This window comes from Sminthopsis crassicaudata, chromosome 3, assembly GCF_048593235.1.
Source record: "Sminthopsis crassicaudata isolate SCR6 chromosome 3, ASM4859323v1, whole genome shotgun sequence".
Lineage (NCBI taxonomy): Eukaryota > Metazoa > Chordata > Mammalia > Dasyuromorphia > Dasyuridae > Sminthopsis > Sminthopsis crassicaudata.
The window spans coordinates 150,270,518-150,285,137 of NC_133619.1; the positions used below are offsets into that span (position 1 = coordinate 150,270,518).

Genomic DNA, 14,620 nt, shown 5'->3' on the forward strand with positions numbered 1-14,620 from the left:
CTTTGCATTGAGAGGTCCTGCTAGGTATTTCTGTCTCTCACTTACTAGGTACACTTTAAAAAATCACTTGACTTTTCCAAAGGAAGCTGAGAGGCAAACTTAAACTTAAAGGTTATAATAACCCTAAGGAGGAACCTTAAAATTTCTGAAGTAGTTAGCTCTATATCTCTCATATTACTTTTCTTTGCAAATGCTAGAGCAATAGTATGGGAAGTTGAATAAAAAATCAAAATATTAACTAGTAAGCTTTGCAGTGTCATACTTAACTATAATGACAAACAGCCAGTGCTCAATAAATACTTTCCTGCAGAGTTATACTCATTGACAAAAGGAAAATAAAAGGCTAGATGTACCAAATATAGAATTTGAGAAAGAAACATCAAAGAATTTCATGGACAATCTTGTGCATAATAGATGCTCAATAAATGTTTGATGCTATATTGTTTAAAGTGTCTATGTGTTGTATAATGAATGAGAAGCCTCTGATATTTGGAGGTTCTGAATGATTGGTGAATAGAAAATTGGATTACATTATAACTTTAATCCACCAATCCAATTCTTTTTTTAGATCAATAATAGTGTTTAAATTCTAAATGAATAGGTTTGACTACTGCTAAATATGTTAATATGGAAAATCCAGCATGAATATCCATAATATGGAATCTTGATTGGAATTGAAGTTTCAGAAATCCAAGGAATATTTCTGTTTAATTTTATCTGAAGGTAGATCCTTTTATTATTAGCTTGCAAACATATATCAGGTGAAGCCATCCCAAAAAATTAATTTTCTTTTTTGTTTTAAATAATAAAATGAAGACTTCCTTATGTTATCTCCTTTTTTTTTTTTTTTAATCCACTGCTAGAAAAAATATGGCTATGGCTACATGTCAGCAAATGTAAATATTCAAAATAACAGTATTAATTATAAGGCCAAATGTGTTTAATATTTTGTCCATTCAATAATAAAAAAAAGTCATTGGAACATGAAACAATTGTGAGGAAAAGGAAATATTTGCACAGTTTTCCAGCTGTATTGTCTGAGAGGATGAAGGAAGGCATTAAGACTCTAAATAATTGCATTTTTTTAAAGTGGTTTGACTCCAAGCCACTAGAATATATAAAAAAGAGAAGCAGCAAATGTTTTGTGACTAAGTAGCAACTAAAGAATGCACATGGGAGAACAGATGATAAAATCATTTTGGAAAACAGAGAACAAGTAATTTGAGAGCTTGTCATAAGGGTAGTTTATCCAGGTGTGCTGAGTTATTAATTTTCCATCTAAGCATGACTCTTAAAAATGCTATCAATGTAGATAAATGATTTAAAGGAACTTGTAAAAAAAACAAAAATAATTTGTTAAAATTAAACAAGTCTACTTATGATAAAAAAGATATAAAATTATAAGGAAATATAAAAATCTACAGGGAAATGAGGTGATTTGGTAAATGGACTGGACCTGCAGTCAGGAGAACCTGAATTCATATCCAGACTCAAACACTTACTAGCTTTGTATTTAGTAAGTCACTTAACCCTTTTGCCTAAGTTTTCTTGAGCTGGAGAAGGACTCCATCTACAAACTACTCCATCATCTTGGCCAAGAAAGCCCCAAATGAAATCATAAAGAGTTAGATATGACTGAAACAGCTCAACAGCAATAAAAAAGTCCGTAAGAGAAAAATATCATCATTTCAAGCATCAAACTACTAAAAATATTAAATTTTATAATCTCTGACATGTATGAACCATGTTTCAGTTTGTATTTTAATGTACATAATGTGCTTTATATACAACTTGATTCTGATAACAACTCTATAATGAGAAGGTATACAGGGATTATGAATTCTAGTGGTGGAGGAATACCCCACCTAGGAGATCCAAGTAGCAGCTTGTGGTTTTGGGTAGAATAAGTATTATCATCCTCTTCTTTTAAATAATACACAGTGGGGGTTATGTGACTTCTCTAAATCCCCCCAGCTGTTTAGTAGCAAAGCTGATATGAGAATCTAGATGTCCAGATGTCCAGATTCTAGAACAGTAGTTCAGGCTACTGAGTCACTGCTTCCACAACTCCGTGCCATCTCTGAATGATGCTCACAAAATTGTGGGGTCAGTTTGTGGCAGGGGGGAATAATCAAAATGACCAGTGGGTTCTGTCAAAATGTGAATAATAGCTCTTCTGTTAGGTTAACTTAATGGGTATCTGGGAGGGTAATCAGAATGCTTGTTTTTCTTATTTTGGGGTCCTGGTGCTCTCTTTCTATAAAATGGGAACTCTCCTCTTTGCTATCTCTTTGCTAGGGGCTGTCTAAATGAAGATACAGTACAGCATGTGATTATTGTTTTTCCTTCCCACCCATTTTCATGTGGCACATCTTAAAGTAATGGCTCCCTGTTGCTATGGAGACACAGTACCAAGAGATGCAGCTTAGAAATAATGAAAACTGGTGGAGGCAGGGAAGCAGTATTCCTGGTGATTAGTCTCTAAGGAGAGCACCCTCTGAGCTAAGGCAACAATGGAAGCTATTCCCAGAGTGAATGGAGTCTCAGGAGGGAGGGCCTAATTTAACAAGTTGTATTGCCTATGACAGCAGCCAGTGATTAACAAACAGCATTGCTTACTAATAAATAGACACCTTTCTTAGACTAGGTATTTAGTTCCCAGGTCTTTATTGCTTTGAGTTTTTGAGTTTGCACTCAGCAAATATTTGTCAGCAATGATGATTTCTGCCAGTTTGCTTAACTTCCTGAAAAAATAAGAGGGATTGTTGGCTCAGACCCACCTTTGGAGCCTGCTCTCATAGCTAAGGCTTGTGAGTCATTCCTGCCAGTGAGAATTAAAATATGCCAAGAGGATGTTTTTCTCCATTTTCAAATGCATTCAAAGCAATTTAATTCAATATATATTAAATATCCACTATGCATCAGACATTGTGCCAATCAGTAGGGATACAAAGACATAGATGAAAATAATCTCTACCCTCAAGGAGCTTCCTTTCTGCTACTGAAATAGCAGGTTGTTTTTTTTTTTTTAATGCCCAGTAATGCTCATTTTTCTAACCCTGCTTTCCTCAATCCTGTGGTCACACTGTTAGAACAATCGTGGGCTGTTTTACCACTACCTCATCTCAACTCTGCTAGATTTTATATCTTTGCATAGATCCTCTCTGCAAATAGTGCTCAGCCTTTCTTGTATGGTCTTGCATTCTTCTGAATTATTGACTCCTGACTCCTACATTGTATTAGTGGAAAGTACAACAATTCAAGCTCTGGTTCTGTCACAGATTAGTTAAAGTAATTTATTCTCCCAGAGCCTCTATTTGCTTATCTAAGGAACAAATGAAGACTGTATTTATGTTCACTGCATTGCAATAAATGAAATGATTAGTATCTCGACCTGGGATTCCCCAGGCTAGGGAACTCCCAGTGAGGAACCTCCTTCTATCACTGCAGATCAGCAGCTACTGCAGTTTAGAGTCTTAGAGCATCAACCCCAGCATTGAAAATTTGAATGTCTTGCCTATGGTCATATAGTCTGTATGTATTAGAGATCCTTCTGACCTGGAAGCCAGTTGTCTATTTACTCTTCCATCTTACCTCTAAAGATCGAGATAATGTATTTGTAAGGATAACTATATAGGAATTATCCAGCTCATAGGGTGGTTATGGGGGAAAAAAAAAAACAAACTCTTAGCAAGCCTTAAAACACTAATAAAAATGTAGATTCCAAAAATTATTGTAACCATAAAGCACAATACAATTGTGACCTGTTATTATACTCAGACCACGTCACTAAGCAAAACCTTTCTACAAAGAGGAGCAATGTAATAGGGAGAAAGAAATAGACTCTGCACCTAATCTGAACAGGTAGGACTAAAGAAAAAGGAAGTGAGTGGGAATCAGTTAGCAAGTCCCTTTGCACTATGAACAGAGGTAGCTAGGTAGTAAAATGGACAGAACACTGGGCCTGGAGCCTCAGAAACTTCTCTGGGAAAATCGTTTAATATCTGTTTGCCTCTGATTCCTCAATTGTAAAAAAGAACCTACCTTCAGGGTTGTTGTGAAGATCAAATGAGTTGATATTTGTAAAGTGCTTAGCATATAGTGCCTGCCACGCAGTAGATATTTAATAAGTGCTTGGTTTTTTTTTTTTTTTTCTTCTTGTGGACATTCTGCAAGGAGGGTGCATTTACTTACTCAGTTACACATCCTAGGACTGAGTTTTGGCTTAAACATATGTAGAGATAATACTTTACCAGATGATGTAATTAGAAGATGATTATTAGTAATAACTATATAACTTTGGTCTCAAAAAAGACCTTTCTTTACCATGAAATTTAGAGGTGGGTAGTACAAATAGTCTTAATTTCATTTACAGAGTTTAAAAATAATGTACCTTTAGACATAAGGTGGCAGGAGAATTAAACTTTGACCTATATCTTCTGACTAACCAATCAGTGCTCTTCCCATCCAAAGTATCTTTTTAAAAAAAGCTTTTTATTTTCAAAACATATTCATAGATATTTTCAATATTCATCCTTGCAAAACCTTGTGTTCTAAATTTTTTTTCTCCCTTCCTTCTCCCCCCTCCCCCAGATGGCAAGTAATCCAATATATGTTAAACATGTGCAGTGGTAGAAGTATCAACTCCACCTAGAATGCATTGTGAAGAATGATTGCTAGAGACCAAAACTTGGAGCTTTATCTGTGAATGGCCCAGCCAAGAGATACAACTCTGTGAAAACATTCCAGGCTCTGGAATTTATTTAAATTGATGCAGATATCCAAATATCAGTTTTGCCTTGGTAACCATCAGAACACCTACATTCAGCCCCTCAGAACTACTGTTTCAGAAATTATGGTTCTTTGCTGGAAAGCTCAACTTAAGGCAAGTGCCCTGATTTAGAGGGGAGGCAGGTAAAACGGCTGTGATCACTATATGGCCACTAGGATTGAATTGGGAGGGATGTTTGGTGAAGCCTCTTTGTGACTAGTAAATGTCACAATATGCTGAAAGAGAAGATTTCAGCCTTGATATGTTAACTTTCTGAGCCTGGGTCCTTAGATGAATAGGATTGGCTAGCACAATGATATTAAGATAACAGAGACAGAGAGTCTGGACCTCTGATTTTATTAGCTAGGAAATCCCTACCAGTGCAGAGCAGACTCTTCTTTGCAATTTGTAACTTAAGAGAATTTTGCCTAAAGCACTGAGGGACTAAGGGACTTGTCCAGGTCACTAACTAGTAATGTTAATTTATTGTTGTGGTTGCCAGTTTTCAATCATGCCTGACTCTTCCTGATTCCCTTTGAGGTTTCTTGGCAAAGATACTGGAATAGTTTGCCATTTCCTTCTCCAGCTCATTTTACAGATGAGGAAATTGAGGCACACTGGGTTAAGTGATTTGCTCAGGGTCACATAGCTAGTAAGTATCTGAGGCTGGATTTAAATTCAGAACTACCTAGGTTGTTCATAAACAAGATAATAACCCATTTGAGGCCATCTCTCCATCCATTTTCCTGTAGTACCTCTCTGTTGAAATAGTTGATATGCTAAATGTTTGAAGAATGACTGAAGATGTATGCATTAATAAATTTAATTATTTATCTATTTATTTATTTAAGCTAATGATCATGACAGGAAAGAACAACTGTCAAATTCTTATATTGTCCCACTATTTATTCTCAGAGTGGCAAAGCATATATGTCAAGTGCTGTCTTGTGCCTTGATCAAAATGTTAGCACACAGAAATGTTTACAAATCAAATCAACTTTTGAGATCCAAACATCACTCTATTTATGCCATCACAATTTTCCTGATTTCCCCCTTCCTGTGTACCCCTCCCTTTGGAAATGATTCTTTGTCCCAGTGCCTGTGGACATCAAACATCACTTTTTACTTCTCTCATGCTGGCATTCTTTCTTCTGGATTATAGTTGTCTATGAATATGCCATATATTACTCCTGACTCCCTAATTAACTAGTATTAGTTATTCAAATTCAGTTCCTATGGTTCCATGATGATTGCCATTTGCTATTACACTCCTATCTGCCATTATCTTCTCACCTTGATTCTCCTCTTTTCTGCCTCCCTCCAAGGTCTGGACTCCAAGGAAGGGATGAAGGTAGCTGCAGGAGTGACTCTGCTCCTCCAATCTCGCCTACCCTTCCACTGCAGCTTTTTCTTTCAACTCCCACTACTTAAGGGCCTGCTGTTACTAAATCTAGGGAAAACTTAGCAGGGATGATGAGACTTACTGAAGGACAACTAAAAATATATCCCTCCTGAAATTAGCCTTTCTTAAGAATTAGTTGTTTAAGAAACTTATAGAAGAAGCTCTGGCTGTTAAAACTGAGAGGAAACTTAGAAATCACCTAATTCTATCTACTTAATTCAACAAATATTCATAATACAAGACAATTACACCCGAAGATAGATATTTAAGGTACAAAAACAAAAGGCACAATTTATGCATTCAAGTGACTTTTATTCTACTGGGGGTGGATTATGTATCTACATGTATACCATCTACTAAGACAAAAAGAGGTCATGTTCTATCATAGTAGCAATAAGTCAGATGAAATAATGAATTCCTGAAGGATAAATAAATATCCTAATCAAGTTAAATCAGGACAATCTAGTATGCATTAAGTTTTTATTACAAGTACTAAACTAAAGTGATAGGGATACCCTGGAAAAAGAGTAAAAACTTCCTCTTATCAAGGAACTAAGAATCCAGTGGCAATACCAATATGCAAACAAATATACAGAATTAATTAGAGATAATCAACAAAAGGAAGGCATTATGATTGAAGGGAACCAGGAAAGGATTTTTGCAGACATTGCAACTTGAACAAAGTCATGGAAGTCCCGGAGTAAAGATGGAGGGGATAGCAGGTTTGGGGGAGGAAAGTGAGAGGAAAATGCACCATCAGGAGATGGCATGTCATGTTGGAAGAACAGCAAGAAAGTCAATGTCATTGGTTCATAATGTGCATGAGAAGACAGGTATACAAAGACTGGAAATATAGGAAGTATTTGGGATATTAAAGGCTTTAAAAGTCCAACAGAGGATTTTATATATGATCCCAGATGTAATTTATGGAAGGGGGATGGAGAATTCAGATGGTTAGATGAGCACTTTCAGATCATTTTAATAGCTGAGTGGAAGATAAAAGATTTGTGACAGAGAGATTAAACAGAAAGCTATTGTAACAATAACAGTCCAGGTGTGAGGTGACAGGTGCCTGGAATAGGGGGTGGAGGGTTGTAAAAGAAAGGGAAGGTTTGTATATTGGAGATATTGGGAAGCTAAAATTGACAGGAGTTGGCCACAGATACAGAGGGTGAGAGAGAAGGAATCAAGGATCACTGTAGGTTGTGAGTTTGGGTGACTAGGAGGATAGTAACAGTAATAGAGAGGTTAGGAAAGAGATAGAATTTGGGGGGGAAAAAAGGGAATGAGCTTAGGTTTGGACATTTTAATATTTACAAGACATCTAGTTGAAGATGTCCAATGGGTGACAGACATATGAAACTGAAAGTCGGGAGAAAAATTAGACTTGAATAAATAGATCTACAATCATCTACACAGAAATAATTAAATTAATGGCAGCTGATGATGTCACTAAGATATATAGTATAGAAGGAGAAAAGAAAAAAGGCATAGGATAGAACCTTGGGGAACATCCACTGTTGTGAACATGAATGATGAAATAGCAGAGGATTCTGGGAAGAAGAGATTAGATGAGAAGAGAACCATTAGAAAGTTTGGTCATGAAAACCTGAAGAGAAGAGAATATCCAAGAAAAAGAGGGTCAACAATAGTGTTAAAGGCTGCATGCAGAGAAGTAAAAAGGGATTAGAAATGAGTATTAGCATTTGATTTAGCAGTCAGTAATTTGAGAGAAAGAACAGTTTCAATTAAATGATGAGATTGGAAGCCAGACTGCAGAAGGTTTAAAAGGAAATGAGAACAGAGGAAATGAAGGCATCAATTGTTGAGAATTTTCTCAAGGTGTTTAGAAGGTATGAGAGAGAAACAGGATGATAGATACAAAGAATGGTTAGCTTAAATGAAGTTTTTAAGGATGGAAGGAAATGTATGTGTTCATAGGTAACAGGAAAGCATTCAGTAGGCAGGGGATGATATAGGGTGCAATCTGAAGAAAATGAGGTGGAATGGGATCACTGGTACATGAAGAGCTGTTTGCATTGGCAAGGAAGACTACTTCATATAACACTGGGGCAAAGGAGGAGATAATGAGGGTGGGGTAAGCAACTGAAAGAGGTAAGATGAGTTGGAGTGCAGAAAGGGAGCTCTCATTTGTGTCCAGCACTCTCACCATTTCTTCTATAGCCCTCTATGTCACAGACTGTAGGAGTTGGAGTAAGGAGAGAGAATGAAACAATTAACAATGCCGACTTTGAGTACACTGGAGCTAGGTAGTTTATCCAGTGAGCTAATAGCATTTCTGCTTTAGCCAAATCTTTTTGTTCCTTAATTTCCAAGAAACCAGTAGATGGTGTGTCAGTCTTAAAGAGCAGCTAATGAAACTTTTATTCTCATAAGAGATTCTTCCTAAATGAGTTAAAATATTTGCATTGAAAACACAGACACAGTGGAAAAATGTAATTTGGGTACAAATATGCATTGAATACATTAGATCCAGATATAGCTTCAGCGATATTTTTAGATTATTTGTTTTTATTTCTTTCTAATTGAAAATGGGGCTTTCTTCCCTACTCACTGTTAAAAACTTGGCTATTTTAACTGATGGGAAATAGTTCCAAGAAGATAGTCATATCTAAGCAATGGAGGTCTCTCAGGGCCCAGCTTAGTGCTTTATATATAATATAATGCTTTTTAAAAATGTGTTTAAAAGAATTAAGGCATAAAATGCCACTTTTCTGTGTGTTTGGTTTCTCCTGTCTTAAATTTTTCATAGGCTTTTTAAATGCTTAATAATTTTTCAGTTTTGTTTTATTATTAAGTTTTGTATTTAAGAATAAATTTATAACGAGTAGGCTAGCTATTAGTAATTATAACTTCTACTAGATATGACAGCATTAACACAGTGGGAAAAAGTCTAGTAAAGGAGGAACTAATGTTCCTGGGTTTAAATACTACTTGTGATACTTTTATTTTTTTAAAATTTCATTTATTTTGTTTATTTATTTTTTGCTGAGGCAATTGGGGTTAAGTGATTTGCCCAGGGTCACACAGCTAGGAAGTGTTAAGTATCTGAGACTAGATTTGAACTTGGGTCCTCCTGAATTCAGGGCTGGTATTCTCTATCCACTGCACTACCTAGTTGTCCCTTCTGATGCCTTTATAACCTGAGTCAAAGAAGTCAATCAACATTTATAAAGTGCCTACAGTAGCATCAACAAGCACTTATCCTTTCTGGGTCTCATGAATATGAATATGAATAATATTGCCATATTAGTTTCACTGTATTACTTTAGATAAGTGATAATCTTTGTGTTTCTGTTCCCGCTATTTAAAATGGGTTTTATAATAATAATAATAATATCTGTATTACCTTTTTCATAGTAAGTTTGCAATATAAAGGTAAGACCATATATGTGAAGGTATTTTTAAAATTGCAAAGCATTCTATTTAATTCTTTGTTATTATGTATGATGTTATGCATTAATTAGAATTATGGTTGTGGCCAAAAAAAAGTGCTGATTTAAAGGCACTCAGTATTTGCAATTAATCTTAGAGAATATGCTACTGTACAGATTTGGCTGACTGCATCATAGAAAGGATCCCATATGGATATATAAGATTGCCACCTTTATTAAAGGTCCTTACTTTTTCTCTTTTTCAACACCTGATTTTATTTAGAGGAAATTTCCAATTTTTTTGGAGATAAAAGTTATTCTTGATTTTTGTATTGTTTTGTAATTTTTTAGTTATCTTCAATTCTTTCCAATCCTATTTGGGGTTTTCATGACAAAGATATGGCAAAAGTGGTTTGTCTTTTCATTCTCTGCTCATTTTACAGATGAGAAAACTTTGGTAAACAGAGTTAAAGTGACTTGCCCAAGATCACACAGCTAGTGCCATAAGTCAGATTTGAACTCATCAAGATAAGTCTTACGGACTTTAAATCCAGTCTTTATCAATTGCATCTCCTAAGTGCCTCTATTTATGATTACTTTGTAATTTGATGTTTTTGGAGAATTTCATTTAATAGAAGTTTGGACAAAGAATCAAGAGATGGAGTATCTTTTTTTTGTGGAAGGACTAGGAGGTCAGTGTCATTAAATGTTAGAGAAACTAATAATGACAATAAAAGTTACTTTAGAGCCTGATTGGAGGATGGATGGGTGTGGAGAGAGATTTGAAACTGGCAGTCCCACCAGCATAATATAACAGTCATCCAGGTGTAGCATGAGGAGAATGTCAAGAAAGAGTGTTTGGAGAGAAAATGAGACATATTCAAGACCACTCTGTCAACCACTATTTATGAATCACCTTCGGTGTACTGGGCAGACTCAAATTTTATACAAGTCAGATATATGGAAAAATGATCCATATTCAGATCTATATGATAATGGCTTACACTTACATTGTGTGTTTCGGTTACATTTTATGTTTGTTATCTTATTTGATCCTTATAATAAATTTCTTATTTTTATTTTACAGATAAGGATTAATTTCCTCAGAAATGAGTTAATTTAAAATAAAATTAATTTAATTTAACCTCAGAAAAGTTAAATGACTTACAAGGATCACAAAGCTAGGAAGCCACATAACTGGAAGTAAAAACCACATCTCTTGACTCTGAAGTCAATGCTTTTTCTATTAGCCGTTTGTATGTAGGGGTGTAGTGAGAGGAGAGATGTTGTGTCCCATATTCAAATCAATATAGTACTAATTTTAATATTGTGCTTTTAGTAATGGTCAAAGTACTTTATGTACATCCTCTCATCTAATCCTTACAATAGTCCTTTGATGTAGGAATATAAACATTGGCTGTTGTTGCTTTTCCTCCCTTCAATAGAATTTTTATTTTTCCAATTATATATATATATAGAGAGAGAGTTTTCAATATTCATTTTTGTGGGATTGAAATTTAAACTTTTTTCTCCCTTCTTTTCCTATCTTCTCCCCTCTCCAAGACAATAAGCAATCTGACATAGACTAGTATAAACATTTTATATTCTCATTTTATAAATGAGAAAACTAAACCTCATAGAGGGCTTATCTCCTAAAATTCTCTTCTCCCTTTGTATATCCCAAATTAGTTTTCTTTTGAAATAGAACATTCTGGAAAGGTTTCAGTTAGGGACTTCATCCCCTGTTCCTTTAATTACAAAAGTCACTCCTGGAGGTCAATCTCCTCTGAGTTCTATTCCCTGCCTGACATGTACCTTGAGGTCAGTCTTAAATCTCATCTGCTATCAGACAGACCACAATGATGCAGCCAAGCCATAGATCCAGGGGAGCTAGTGCATTTAGTGTCACTTTAAAATGGACTCTTTAAATAGCTGAGAACATGTTTGATGACACAGTCATAGGTGGAGATGAACTCCTGATATGGGGGTTTGTTTATTTGTTCTTTTTACAAATATACAAAAATGTCTTTTTTTCTTAATAAATTGTGATTTATGAAAACAGATTAAAGGTATCCTACAGATCCCTCTAATAAATACAATTTGAAGAGCTGTCTGGCTCAAAAATTTGTTTTACTACCATCCTTCAATTGATATTTTTCTATCCAGATGTTTGGCAGTCAAATAAAATACACCTTACAAAAAAGCAAATTTAGAGAACTAAAGTATCAGAAAATTATTTTTCTCAATATGATCTTAAATTTTCACCAGCCTCAGTGTCACACTTGACATTATAATCATTATTTCTGGGGGGAAAATGTACACTAAACTATAAATTGCCTTTTCCCCACTCCCCCGAAAGGATGGATCAGATTAGGGGTGGGTGGAAACATGGAGAAGACAATTTCAAAAATGCTTAGTAGGACAATGGCCTGCATCTCAGAATCAATAACAGTAAGGGTCCAAAATGTAAAATTCTCCTTGGAATAAAGTATTTAGAATTTAGTATATTTTTTTAGGATAGTTTTTTTTTAAGGCATAACCATCTGAAAATCTAACAGTTGAGAATGACTTTGAAATACAATCAATAAAGGGAAGTCTAAGAAAGGTTTTTAAAATAGCTTGGTATTTTTTTTTTTGTACAATTGAACAGCAAGTCCATCAGCATTTCAGAAACAAGTTGAGTAGCTCATTCCATTAGCCTCAAATTCCAGTCATAACTTTGGAAAAGAAACTGAGAAAAGAATAGCAAAGCTTGTTATATCAAGTGCTGTCTGGAGAGGATGGGGCTATTACAGGAATATTGGCAGAAATAAAACCACAGAGGACTCTCCTGTCAATAAATCATGTACTGATCAAGTGGTGAGATACAATAACAAGGTACACCAACAGTTATTCTCAAATGCTTCTCTTTGGATAATTTTCCAGCAATGACCCTTGCAAAATCTTGTGTTCCAAATTTTCCCACTTTCCCTGTACCCCCTTCCCTAAATGTTAAGTAATCTAATATATATTAAATCCAATATATGTATACGTATTTATACAATTATCTTGCTGAACAAGAAAAATCAGATCAAAAAGGGGAAAAAAAGAGAAAAAACAAAATGCAAGGAAATAACCACAAAAAGAATGAAAATGCTATGTTTGATCCATACGCAGTCCTCACAATCCTCTCTCTGGGTATAGATGGCTCTCTTCATCTCAAGATCATTGGGACTGGCATCAGTCATCTCATTGTTGGAAAGAGCCATGTCCATGAGAATTGATCGTTGTATAGTCTTGTTGCTGTGTATAATGATCTCCTGGTTCTGCTCATTTCACTCAGCCTCAGTTCATATAAGTCTCTACCATTGTACTCTAGAGCAAGAGACAGGCCTAGTTTTAGATACATCCAGACTAAACAGTCACCTAAACAGTGTTTATGGTTGCTTGGAATGCTTTGCTTTGTTTCCTTGCTCAATTCCTGACCTCAAATACCTTCCTATTGACCAAAGACTAAAAATACTTATCTAAAGACTTTTCCTTTGCTTTTAAAATATATTTATAATTTTTTAATGAAACATTTCCCTATAAACATGCAAACAATCCTAACATGGAACATTTTCCCCATCTTTCATTCCTATGGTCAAAGACTGATCCCTGTAAATATGAAAGTACCTGTTTAGATGAGCATCCTATGATGTTGCTACCAGTTCAAATTTATGTGAATGAGTTTAATCTCCTTTCAAAGAAGTAGTTTTAACAAAGAAGAAGACCTGAGATCAGTGAGCTAAGAGGAAAAGAGTTGACCAAGAAGGAAAAGGATCATTAATCATAGGAAAGGTAATCAGAGAAGTCAGAGGAAGAAGACTGATGGAGCCAAAGAATAAGGAAGACAAAGCAATAGGCAAACTGTGGCAGATACAGAGAAAAAGTGTTGGATAATTATAGCCAGGAAGCCCTATATTTCCAAAGTCAGCGTTAGGTTAGCATAGAAGAGGCCATGATAAAATATAGACCTTTTGTTGACTACTGGTCATGCTAGATGTTCATTCTAGGACCATAAAACTGTTGAGCCTATTTCAAAATTAATAGAGACAGAAAAAATACAGAAAGAAACATGAATTAGGACTTTGCAGTGTCATATTTCTCACAGGTTTCTCACATATTTCTCTTACTCATACCATGGCTTAGTGAAAAGACAACACTGCTTATTAAAGGAAGTGCAAAAGAATGCTTGCTTGGCCTAGTCCTGTCCTGTTTTCTAGCTGCTAGATCCTGATGACTGAAGAAGCTTAAAACTGGTTGCTTTATCAAGGGAATGACTTTCTTAGCAGAAGCCTCAGAAACTTTAGCAGTAAGGGATGTGGACTAGGTGGAGATGAGATTGGTTTAGTGAGGGACAATTATAATCCTGTCACAAGTGAGTTTAACTTGCAGTTTAATAGATCTTGATTTATTGCTTGTGACTGATTATTAGAAAGTTAGGTAATCTTTGCTGTAAGAGTAAATCCATTTATTTCCGAGCTTGATAAAGTTGGGAAGTCAATTTCTGTTTAGATTTTGATAGAAAATAAAATAGGACTAGAGTAAAATTTAATCTTAGGAATTACTTCTCCTTGAAAGTAAGAACAACTGTATGTTCCATTCACTGTATTTAGTTACTTTACTACAATGAGGATGCATTTAAATACTTTAATGTTTATGCAGTTAATTTAATTACAAAAGTTGTTTACTTAATTGCAATTAACTCACATTTTAATTCAGTAGTAATAATCTTTGTGCTAAAACCTGTTGTTCCTAATTTTAAATAAGGAGTTGAGAATTGATTAAAAGAGATGCCAACATTTAGATTGCTTTGGTTTTACCCTCCTCCTTAAAAGGAAACTTGTGTTTTGAATACTTGTAGAATTGAAAGTTAGGGTTAGTTGTAATCTCATAAGCTCTTAATGAGTCAATTCAGCAAATATTTTAGGTGCATTTTTTATAATGATTCAAGAAAAAAGAATATTTTTAAAATTATCAAGCATTTTAATTATCAAGTTTGGGTTTCCTTATTTCTCAACCTCTGTTTTT

The 14,620-nt window shown here is 35.0% G+C and overlaps 1 protein-coding gene across 11 annotated transcripts in view; it reads left to right on the forward strand.

The window, feature by feature from the left end:
* MBNL2 (muscleblind like splicing regulator 2) overlaps positions 1 to 14,620 on the forward strand; it is a 172,457-nt gene that overhangs the window by 32,088 nt on the left and 125,749 nt on the right. The gene's annotated exons all lie outside the window — the stretch shown is intronic.